We start from the raw sequence: 13179 nt of genomic DNA, 5'->3' as shown, positions 1-13179 counted from the left end.
ATATATATATATATATATGTATGTGTGTGTTTGTGTGTTAAGGGCCATCAAAGGTCCGGTGACTTAAATCACAACTCACACTGCCCGTATATCGTTCATGAAGAATGAACCAAATAAAATTATTAAGAATAGAATTTTTTTTAAATAACCATAAGGGTAAAATGGTATTTGTGTATATTTTTCTATTGAAATTTAAAATCCGCTCCACCAAAGCAAACATTACAAGAGCACCATCCCCCAGCCTGCCATTTGGCATCACTGTTTCCTACTTTATACATCAAAATATTTAAACTGTAAAATCTATCAAGTCTAGAGAAAATATGTAATAGTTTAAGAAGCAATGAGCTTCCCACTAATTTATAAAATACTAACTCTGGTACTTGCTCTGTCCTATCATTATTAAGATGAGGGATGCACTCCGGCTTTAATCTTTATCTTCGTCCATGTCATCTGCAACAGACCTGCTGCATATAATGTATGTAGTCCTTAGCTTTTGATAAAAGGAACCAAATGTAATCACATTCATTTGCTAATGATCACATGACCTATTCAACAATATATTCTCTTAATCTCGAATAAACAAATGAGCTTAAAATTTAGCTGAATGAACTTTGACACCCTAATTTATTAGGCTTCATGCAATATTATTTTTATTAAAAATTAGTAGTTGCACATAAGACTATCAATATGAGCAATGCTTATATACAAGTAGGATTCAAAGAAATTTTGGGAATATTTAGAGAGGTAGGTTGGTTCATGGCTTTCCAGAAGTGAAAAAGATTCTCATAGGTGAGGATCTAAATAGACATGTTAACACTAAGGCAAGGCAATTTGCAGGAACTAACAGTAATTTTGGTTTTGAATGTCTAAATAAATGAAGGACAAACTATTCTTAACTTCTCAATGACACGTGATTTCAAGATTATGAACAAGTTGTGTTAAGAAACGGAAGGGACGTCTAATCAACTTATAAGAGTTGAATCTCAAAGTCGCAAGTTGATTTCTTTTAGTAAGGATTTTTTATAAGAGAACTTGCAAAGTGATTCCATGAGGAGAGTCTTGACAACTCAAGGTCTTGATCCTAAATGAAGATGCAAATCCAAGAATCAAGTGGTGTCAGCTCATCAGTGATAACACTTGACTTTTAAGAATAAATTATTCGAGAAAGACAATTAAAAATCACAAGGAGTGTTACCCTCATCGGAGATAAGATGTTTAAAAAGGTTAGAAAGGTTGTTAATATTATCTTTGGTGAATCCAAAGGTTTTGGACCGAGAAATAGAGAGTCTTGGTGATGGAATGAAAATGATCAAGAAAATGTAAGAAACAAAAAGGAGTGTTTTAAGGCCTTACTCAAGCGCAATAATGTTGAAAAATTGGCAAGGTATTGAAAAGCTAGATATGAGACAAGGAAAGTTATGAGTGAGGCACGATACGAAGTTTTTGAAGTGTCTTATCAAGATTTTGGTTTAAGGATGGTGAACTTAAGATATATATGCATGCCAAACATAGAGAAAGGAAATCAATAGAATTGGACCAAATAAGAATATTAAAGATGAAGAAAGAAAAGTAGTGGTTATGGATCAAAATATCAAAAGAAGAACAACATACAGAAGGGTTATAAATTTAAGAGGAACAAAATTAAACATACAATCGAAGAATTCAAAATTAAGAGGTAAAAGAAGTCCTTAAAAGGAAAGGTAAAGATAAAGTTGTTGGTCTTCCCATTGAAGTTTGAGAATATGTGAGAGAACGGGGTATTATTTAGCTTGCTAAATTATTTAATGAGATTTTGATATCTAAAATAAAGTCAGATGTGGGGAGAAAAAACACTTTGGTTACTAAATATAAGAATAAAAGTTGATAGCAATATACACACAGAGAGGGACACTACATTCACAGACAGGGGTGCTGCTAGTAATACACACACAGGCATAACTAGGCCCATCAGAAACACTCAACCCCCTCACTACCTGAAGGACTACATCACGTGAACATAAGCAAGCCTCTACCCAAAGAAGGAACGATGCAACCAGAAGCATGACTATTATAATATTCTAGAAGCAGTTACTATTAGGATATTCTAGAAATAAAGATTGTTAGGATATTCTGTTATCAGAGTTTGTTACAGAATTAATATTAGAAATGTATAAATAAGGTTGCAAGGAATGAAGGAAAATAAGAAAAAAGGCATTTTCCATATCTTGAGTCCAGGAGGTACCTTGTCCTCGAAACAAGGCCTTGCTCCATTTATAACATTTGGTCCGACCTGCCCTTCCATGGCTGACCATAACACACGGAAGACCACCACGGATAGGCTCGAGGAGGCCATCTCCCGCCTATCCCTGCACCATTCCGAGCTTGCCAGCAAAGTTGATGCCATCCTGGAACGCCTCGACCGCCAAAGCAGCGCGAGCCCCGTCTCCTCTCCCGAACCGCCCCCTGCACCACGCAATCATGTCAAAATTGATGTTCCACGTTTCGACGGATCCGACCCCGTGGGTTGGATTTTCAAAATCACCCAGCTGTTTGAATATCAGGGTACGCCAGAAGAGGAACGAGTTACCTTGGCCTCTTTCTACCTCGATGGTCCGGCGCTCAGCTGGTACCAATGGATGTTCCGCAATGGCTTTATCACATCCTGGTCCAGTTTTCTTCAGGCTTTGGAGTCCCGGTTCGCTCCCACGTACTACGATGACCCGAAAGGGGCTTTGTTCAAGCTAACCCAGACCGGCTCCGTCAATGATTATCTGATCGAATTCGAACGCCTCGCGAACAGGATTTTCGGGCTCCCACCCCCATTCCTGTTGAGTTGCTTTGTATCCGGTCTTGCCCCGGACATCCGCCGGGAGGTCTTAGCCCTCCAGCCCATCTCTTTTCCGCAGGCCACCGCGTTAGCGAAGCTTCAGGAGGACAAGCTTCGTGACCGTCCTAGACCTCCACGCCACCCTAATACCATTCCCCACATAGCCCCTGCCCATCCCACCACCTTTCCATCTCCATTACCACCCCCACGACCCAAGCCCCCTTTCACCCAACGCACACCCTCCGAAATCACTTACCGCCGCGAACGCGGCCTCTGTTATAATTGTGACGATAAGTGGAGCGCTTCCCATCGTTGCAAGGGGCGCGTCCTTTTACTTATCGCAGACCCCGACACCCCCGACAACCCCGACAACTCCGAACCACCCTTCAACTCCCCACCACCATCCCTCCCGGCCTCTACCCCCCCTACGGACCTTGACCCCATCCCTGACCCTGATCTTCCTTTCCCCACCCCTCACATTAGCCTTAACGCCCTTTCCGGCCTCCCCACCCCCGAGACATTCCGCCTCTTCGGCTATATCAACCATACGCGCATCACTGTCCTTATTGACAGTGGTAGCACCCACAATTTCTTGCAACCCCGACTTGCTACCTTCCTCCACCTCCCCACCGTCCCCACTAACCCTCTGCGAGTTCTTGTCGGCAACGGCGCCGTCCTCACATGTACCCACTTATGCCCCGACACCACCATTTCCCTCCAATCTCACCATTTTACCCTAACGTTTCACCTTTTGCCTATTAGTGGTGCCGACGTCGTTTTGGGAATCCAGTGGCTAAAACTACTTGGGCCCATTACGACTGACTACACCTCCCTCATTATGAAGTTTCACCACCTGGGCCAACCCGTCGAGCTTCATGCCGACGCCGACCATGGGCCGCACCCTATTTCTGCTACCCAAATCAAGCGTATGATCCAGACCAATGCCACTTCAGCCCTCTTCCACCTTTGCGTCCTCCCTGCTAGTGACACTACCATTCCCCAGCCCCCACCCTCATCAACACCTTCGTCCATACCCGCCATTGATGCTTTAATCCACAAATACCAATCCCTTTTCCAAACACCCACAGCCCTACCCCCCTCACGCTCCATTGACCATCACATCCATTTACGACCCAACACGGAGCCCATTAATGTTCGTCCTTATCGCTACCCGTATTTTCAGAAAGCCGAGATTGAGAAACAGGTGGCCGACCTCCTCTCCGCCGGCCTCATTCAAGTCAGCCGGAGTCCCTTTTCCTCCCCTGTCCTCTTGGTAAAGAAAAAAGACGGCAGTTGGCGTATGTGCGTCGATTATCGCGCTCTTAACGCCGTGACCATTCGGGATCGTTTCCCAATGCCTACTGTTGATGAATTGTTGGACGATTTGGGCCATGCATCCTGGTACTCGAAACTCGACCTGCAACAAGGCTTTCACCAAATTCTTATGGCTCCTGAAGATACTCCAAAGACAGCATTCCGGACTCATCAGGGACATTACGAGTACCGTGTCATGCCATTCGGTCTCTGTAATGCCCCGTCAACGTTCCAAGCCGCCATGAACACCTTGCTCCAACCCTTTCTCCGTCGTTTCACTGCGGTTTTCTTTGATGATATACTTGTCTTTAGTGATTCTTTGCAGGCCCACCTCCATCATCTCGAACTCGTGTTCCAAGCCTTGTTACAGGGTCAATTCTACCTCAAACATACCAAGTGTTCCTTTGCTCAGAGGCGCCTGGAGTATTTGGGCCACATCATCTCGGAGCGTGGCGTGGAGCCCGACCCCTCTAAAATTAGAGCCATGATCGACTGGCCCACCCCCAAGACCCCTAAGGATCTCCGTGCGTTTTTGGGCCTCACAGGCTTCTACCGCAAATTTGTCCAAGGTTATGCCGCCCTTGCCTCCCCGTTGACGGCCCTCCTCTGCAAAAACGCCTTTGACTGGACCCCAGAGTCCCAGCTCGCCTTTGAGACACTGAAAACCGCAATGACCCGAGCTCCAGTGCTGGCTTTGCCCAATTTCGAACACCCCTTTGTCCTCGAAACTGATGCATCCGGCACTGCCATGGGTGCCGTTCTCCTTCAACAGGGTCATCCCCTTGCCTACTTTAGCAAACCTTTCGGACCGCGGCTTTTACGATCTTCTACTTATGTACGAGAGCTTCATGCCATTGTGTCCGCCGTGCGCAAGTGGCGCCAATATTTATTGGGTCACCGTTTCACGATACTCACGGACCATAAGAGTATCAAGGACCTCTTATCTCAGGTCATCCAGACCCCGGAGCAGCAGCACTATCTATCCAAATTACTGGGCTACGATTATGACATCCAGTACAAGACCGGCGCTTCGAATGCAGTAGCGGACGCCCTCTCACGCGTCACGTTACCTCCGGAAAGCCAGTATCTCCTCCTATCTATTCCTAATTTCACATTTATGGATCAGTTACGCCAATCCCTCCACGATAGCACTGAATTTCAAACCACCATGGCCAATGTTCAAGCTCATCCTTTGGATCAACCGGACTTCACCATCTCTAATGGTCTATTATTCTTTCGGGGGCGTATCTGGTTGACTCCCGACAATCCCTTCATTCCAGTACTGATCACTGAATTTCACTCCACTCCTTTAGGGGGACATCTGGGCATCGCAAAGACCTCTCACAGAGTCAGCACCAACTTCTATTGGTCAACTCTCCGCCAAGATGTAAAGAAATTCGTGCGCAATTGTGTCACGTGTCAACAATCGAAGCATTCCACTTCACGACCAGCAGGCCTCCTCCACCCTATACCCATCCCTTCCGGCGTCTGGGAAGATCTCTCCCTCGACTTCATCACCCACTTACCCTGCTCACATGGTTTCACGGTGATACTAGTCGTCGTCGACCGCTTCTCCAAGGGAGTCCATTTCGGTGCCCTCCCTACTAATTTTACGGCTTACAGAGTAGCGGTGTTGTTTCTCGACATGGTCTGTAAGCACCACGGCCTTCCTCGCAGCTTGATATCGGACCGCGACCCTGTGTTCGTTAGTTCCTTTTGGCGGGAACTATTCCGGCTGAGTGGTACACGCCTGCGGATGAGCACCGCCTACCACCCACAGACGGATGGTCAGACGGAGGTCATGAACCGCGTGTTAGAACAATACTTACGCTCCTTTGTTAGCGCTCATCCCTCGCAATGGTTTAAATTCTTAGCCATGGCGGAATGGTCCTACAACACGTCGGTCCACTCAAGCACCGGCTTCACTCCATATGAAATCGTTTTCGGCAAAGCTCCACCGTCCATTCCACACTACATCACAGGGTCCTCTACCAACGAAGCTGTTGATTCTCTATTGTCGTCGCACCAGGTACTTCATGACACTCTTCGACGCCGTCTACTCAAGGCTCAAGCTACCATGAAACACCAAGCCGATGCTCACCGGCGTGACGTCCACTTCGAAGTGGGTCAATGGGTCTATGTTCGGCTCCGACCGATCCGTCAACGCTCTATTACTGGTACCGCCCATCCCAAGCTGTCCAAACGATTTTTTGGCCCATTCCAGATTTCCGAGAAGATTGGGCCCGTTGCGTACCGGTTACAGCTTCCCCCCACTGCCAAGATCCACCCCGTTTTTCATTGTTCACTCCTTCGGCCCCAATCTCTTTCCTAATGAGCAATTATCCTATCCAGAATATTTTTGCAACTGACATACGATATAAGTACACTTGCATCTCTACATTAATATTTATATATATATATATATATATATATAAAGTGTAATTTTGATAATTATTATATTATTTTTATAATTTGATATAAAATGTGATTTTTATTAATCTAACTATTGAATTATATCTACTTATTATTAAAATTGTTTATCAAATTTTATCAAAATTGAACAATAAGATAATTAAATGATTCATATTTTAATATATTTTAAAAGATTTATATTATATTAATTTTAATTTGTATGAAAGAGATAACAAATGATTTTAGATTAATATAAAATTTTAGATATATGATTTATGTAAAAAAAAACTTTCTTCTAATGACAAATTTTAAGAAAATATTATTTAATTAAAAATTATAAAATAATATTATAATTGTCAAAGTTACACCGGTATAATTTAATCCTTCAAATATATATATATATATATATATGTATGTGTGTGTTTGTGTGTTAAGGGCCATCAAAGGTCCGGTGACTTAAATCACAACTCACACTGCCCGTATATCGTTCATGAAGAATGAACCAAATAAAATTATTAAGAATAGAATTTTTTTTAAATAACCATAAGGGTAAAATGGTATTTGTGTATATTTTTCTATTGAAATTTAAAATCCGCTCCACCAAAGCAAACATTACAAGAGCACCATCCCCCAGCCTGCCATTTGGCATCACTGTTTCCTACTTTATACATCAAAATATTTAAACTGTAAAATCTATCAAGTCTAGAGAAAATATGTAATAGTTTAAGAAGCAATGAGCTTCCCACTAATTTATAAAATACTAACTCTGGTACTTGCTCTGTCCTATCATTATTAAGATGAGGGATGCACTCCGGCTTTAATCTTTATCTTCGTCCATGTCATCTGCAACAGACCTGCTGCATATAATGTATGTAGTCCTTAGCTTTTGATAAAAGGAACCAAATGTAATCACATTCATTTGCTAATGATCACATGACCTATTCAACAATATATTCTCTTAATCTCGAATAAACAAATGAGCTTAAAATTTAGCTGAATGAACTTTGACACCCTAATTTATTAGGCTTCATGCAATATTATTTTTATTAAAAATTAGTAGTTGCACATAAGACTATCAATATGAGCAATGCTTATATACAAGTAGGATTCAAAGAAATTTTGGGAATATTTAGAGAGGTAGGTTGGTTCATGGCTTTCCAGAAGTGAAAAAGATTCTCATAGGTGAGGATCTAAATAGACATGTTAACACTAAGGCAAGGCAATTTGCAGGAACTAACAGTAATTTTGGTTTTGAATGTCTAAATAAATGAAGGACAAACTATTCTTAACTTCTCAATGACACGTGATTTCAAGATTATGAACAAGTTGTGTTAAGAAACGGAAGGGACGTCTAATCAACTTATAAGAGTTGAATCTCAAAGTCGCAAGTTGATTTCTTTTAGTAAGGATTTTTTATAAGAGAACTTGCAAAGTGATTCCATGAGGAGAGTCTTGACAACTCAAGGTCTTGATCCTAAATGAAGATGCAAATCCAAGAATCAAGTGGTGTCAGCTCATCAGTGATAACACTTGACTTTTAAGAATAAATTATTCGAGAAAGACAATTAAAAATTACAAGGAGTGTTACCCTCATCGGAGATAAGATGTTTAAAAAGGTTAGAAAGGTTGTTAATATTATCTTTGGTGAATCCAAAGGTTTTGGACCGAGAAATAGAGAGTCTTGGTGATGGAATGAAAATGATCAAGAAAATGTAAGAAACAAAAAGGAGTGTTTTAAGGCCTTACTCAAGCGCAATAATGTTGAAAAATTGGCAAGGTATTGAAAAGCTAGATATGAGACAAGGAAAGTTATGAGTGAGGCACGATACGAAGTTTTTGAAGTGTCTTATCAAGATTTTGGTTTAAGGATGGTGAACTTAAGATATATATGCATACCAAACATAGAGAAAGGAAATCAATAGAATTGGACCAAATAAGAATATTAAAGATGAAGAAAGAAAAGTAGTGGTTATGGATCAAAATATCAAAAGAAGAACAACATACAGAAGGGTTATAAATTTAAGAGGAACAAAATTAAACATACAATCGAAGAATTCAAAATTAAGAGGTAAAAGAAGTCCTTAAAAGGAAAGGTAAAGATAAAGTTGTTGGTCTTCCCATTGAAGTTTGAGAATATGTGAGAGAACGGGGTATTATTTAGCTTGCTAAATTATTTAATGAGATTTTGATATCTAAAATAAAGTCAGATGTGGGGAGAAAAAACACTTTGGTTACTAAATATAAGAATAAAAGTGATATTCAAAATTGTGTAAACTATAATAGAGATAAATAGTGTGTTTGGATAACACATAAGAATCAATTTTACTCCACAAAATCATGGTGACACCATGAAAAAGTAGAAGTAACTATATGTTGCTTTGCCTTCACCATAAAAATTTAATTGATTATTTTCCATCATGAATTTAATCCAAACACACTAAAAATGTGAGTCACACTACAAAGAAACTAAGGGTGTGTTTGGTTTAGAGGATGAAAATAGAAGAGAAATTTTAAATTAAAGTAGAGTGTAAAAGGTGTGGATCCCACAAAAAAAGTACAAAAATTCTCTCCAATATTATTTCTCTCCTCTCTACCAAACACACCATAAGATTGTGACAGAACAGTTTGGATTTATGCCAGGAAAGGCTAAAACAGAAGCTAATTTATCTTCTACAGAAATTGACAAAAAGGTACCAAAGAGAGTAGATTGATTCAAGTGATTTGAACTTGGGACATGTGCAAAGAAGTCACTAGAATTATCAGTGTGGAGAGAGATTGCATGATTTTTAGCCCTATTAAAAAGGATAGAGGAAGACCATAAAGTACAGTGAAAGAAATTATTAAAAGAAATCTCATAGTGAATATCCCTGAAAATTTGGTTTTTAACAGAACAAATCAAATGGATTTACTTTTCGCTTTAAAACCCACAATATACCTACCCTTACACTATAAAGAATGATAAACCAAATGGATTTACTTTTCGCTTTTAAACAATATACAACCCTTACATCGTTTGGGCAGTTAAATCAGAGTTCTTTGAACTACCCATGTCATCATCATGATCAGAATCAAAATCTTCACCACTCCATATACAAGGTTTTGGTCTTACATCCATGCCCTCCTCTTCCTGAAACCATTTACTGAATAAAATCAAACAAAAAGAAGCAAACTGAAGAGTGACAATATGTGCAACTAGTTAGAGTAACAACCTCTTCTGGAACTTCTATGACTGATGGTGTTGTTTGAAAAGGTGCATTGGGTGCATGGGGAAGCCTGGAAAGTTGTTCCAGTAATGTATTCCTGGAAAATCAATTAAAACAATCCATGATAGGATAGAATAGATGAGAAAGAACAGAACAGAAAATATCTGATAAACATTTAACTGTTACCACACACATCAAGCTAATACTTTAACATGATAGAATAGAATTCCCCTTTTTTGGTCTCTAAGGTGATAGCATTTACCAGCTAGGCAGGGGGATTTGAAGCTGGCTCCCCAACCATTGGTGGGAAGGCAGGTAAACTACTTCTACAACCTACTTTGCATATATATTGTAATCTGAAGTAGGAAAGCTCCAAGTCAGGTCTGCCGGTAGACATGAAAAGGCATTAGGGTATAGATCATAATTAAAATTGTAAGTTGTAACCACTTCCCAGTGTAAACCAACTCGCCAACACAAACACACAGAGAGAGACTTATATGGGCACCATATGCATGGCAGCATGAGAAATCAGAAGCTCTAATCCTGCTAATGTTCAGTCCCTGCCCCCTGGCCTCTGGCACATAGGAGAGACAACTTGCTATGGTGGCTTTAGATATTTGACAACTAGAACAAATACAATACAACATGTCTTCAATCCAAACCAACCCAACAACAGGAAGGGCCATCTCCAAAGTCTAAATTATAGCTTGTTCGGGCATATGCAATTATTTAGAAGATTATAAAAAGTTGAAGAATCATATTTGCAGAAAGGATGTGACTTAGCTACAGAAAAATATAGTGCATCTGACTAATTAGATTCACAAGTATTAATTAAGTATTCATGGCCAGTATGTTTTCCTCAATCATGATGAAAAAGGAATTGAAATCAGAATCATCAATTGTGATGCAAAAGAAAAGGCAGTTAATGTAAACTCACCGAATTTTTTCCAGATCCCTGGGTGTGTTTAGGTTTTCCATTGTGGATAGCTCGATGTGAAGATTATATAGTCTGGGCCAAAATATTCATAATATTCATTGTAAGGCAACTTAGGGCTAGGCTCCACTCCTACTGCCACTGCAGTCTAAAACAAAGAAAGTGCAAAATAGTAATCAATAAGTCACATTATTAGGCCATAACCAAAATACATTTACATTCCTGCCCAAGTAAGTAAAGAAAGGGACCTCATAAGTCCAACAACGAGCAACATTCTGAACTGTATATCCTCCCCCACCCAAGACCATTAGAGGAACACTGAATGATCTAAGGAAACGAAGGCAATCTGCATGACCCTTCACAGTCAAGTTGAAGCAACCCAACCGGTCACCAGACAACGAGTCAGCTCCACATTGAAGAACAACTGCATCCGGTTGATAGATGTCCATAACTTTTTGAATGATGGGGCGAAACAGACCACAGAAAGTGTCATCATCCAATCCATCATTGAGTGGGACATTTAGAGAATAATTCTTTCCAGCACCCACCCCAATGTCTTTACTGTGCCCAGTTCCTGGGAAAAAATCCCTAAACTTATGAAACGACACTGTCATCACCCTATCAGTAGTGTAAAATGCCTCCTCAACGCCATCTCCATGGTGAACATCAATATCAATATACAGCACGGCTGACCATCATAAAAGAACACATAGCATGAACAATATAATCAGAAAAGGAACATAAGAAATTCAGTTTTAATAAAATTAACAAAATAACACTTATATAACAAGTATCAGAGAAGCAGTTTTATGAATAAGTAAAACCATAATTTTGATTTTCACATGCAGAAGAACTACAGAAGAAAAAAAAAGATAAAACATGTTTATAGTCCCTCAAAATATCTGCAAATTCAGTTTTAGTCCCTACATTTACTAAAAGTGATTTGATTTTAACGTGCATTTATGTGTGTGCTGGCAAAATTGATTTTGAAGTGACATGATTTGTTTTTGAATATTTATTATGAGTACTAAAACTCACTAAAAAAAATTATCCAACACAGAAACTACTAAAAGTTGTTTCATTGCAAAATCAAATTCTTGACCAAGAATCAATTCTTCAATGTAGAACCAAACATGAGAAAATTCACCTAAAATCATGATAAGTTAAGTGTTTCAACATGATCCTAGACAATCTAACATGAAACCAAACACGCACCTAAAATCTCTTAATGTACCAATGGTGTTTCTTTGGGAGCTAGGGGTATTCAAGGATTGCATTGGTACGAGTTCAGGGTAAAATTAAATCCAAACCAATCATATCATACACGTTAGGTTGAACGGGCACAGATTCCCACGCACTTGTTTATGAGAAGCAAGAATTTGTAGCTTTTGATTCAACGGCCGTTTTGGGATCTTCCAACGGGAAATAAAACACCCACATCGTGGTTGGTTTGCGGTGTAAACAGAAAAGGTAAAGGAAAAAGAAAAGGAAGAAAAAAAATACACTATGAACTTTGAGAAGTTCAAGAATGCCGAGAACAATGTCGTTAACATAGCAAAACCCGGAGGCCTCGGCCTTCTTGGCGTGGTGCAGGCCGCCGGCCCAATTAATGGCGATATCGGCGTCGCCGCGGTTGAGGCGGACGGCGGCGCCGATGGAGCCGCCGGGGGAGGCGCGGCAGAAGTCGAAGAGGCCGTCGAAGACGGGGCAATCCTCGCCGACGTTGAAGCGCTTGAGCTGGCGGAAGTGGGAGTGGGAATTCTGGGAGAGGATTTGCGGCGAGACGGTGGAGAGGAAGTCGACGTAGTCGTCGGAGTGGAAGCGGCCGATGTCGGCCTCCGCGGCGGGGAAGGGGCGGTTGACCTGCATGCGGCGGTGGAGGCCGTAGTGCACGATGAGGTTGTGGGCCATGCGAAAGCGGTGCGGCTTCATCGGGTGCCCTTGCCCGTAGAAGTAGTAGCCGATGCACGGCTCGTAGAAGTACGTCATTCTCCGCTTCTTCGCGTCCGTGCCCACCGACGGCAACGGGACGCCACTCACTGTCTCAGCTCTCTCCCCTCTCGCCATAACACTCCAAACCCTTCTTTCTCCCTCTTTTTTTTTTTTCCTCTGCACAATCTAGCTACTCTTCCTACCACTACTACTGAACTTTCAAATTTATATGCCACGCATCATTTCGTTATTCTATTATCATTCCACAACTCTCTCAAATCTAGTTAATTAAACTAAATTTTTAAAGTTATCAAATTGTCTCCCAATTTTGCAAATTGTGATATTTTAATTCTTTTCATTATTATTTTAAATATTATAATAGTTATATTTGATAGTATTTTTTTAAAATTATGTTTGTTACAAATGTAAAATATTTATTAGTTTTTGTATGATTAATATTTGTTAAGTAATTCAACCATTCCTTTTTTAATGGGATTTTCTTCATGAATCACATTTTTTACCCACATTTAAAAGCGAAAATAGGTCATGTCACATGAGGAGGATATATGATTCATCAA

At 40.5% G+C, this 13179-nt stretch overlaps 1 pseudogene; it reads right to left on the bottom strand.

The window, feature by feature from the left end:
* Window positions 1-7069: 7069 nt before the first annotated feature.
* LOC114416419 lies at window positions 7070-12809 on the bottom strand (annotated as a pseudogene).
* Window positions 12810-13179: the final 370 nt, after the last annotated feature.

This window comes from Glycine soja, chromosome 6, assembly GCF_004193775.1.
Source record: "Glycine soja cultivar W05 chromosome 6, ASM419377v2, whole genome shotgun sequence".
NCBI lineage: Eukaryota > Viridiplantae > Streptophyta > Magnoliopsida > Fabales > Fabaceae > Glycine > Glycine soja.
This window is presented reverse-complemented; position numbering and strand designations above follow the sequence as displayed.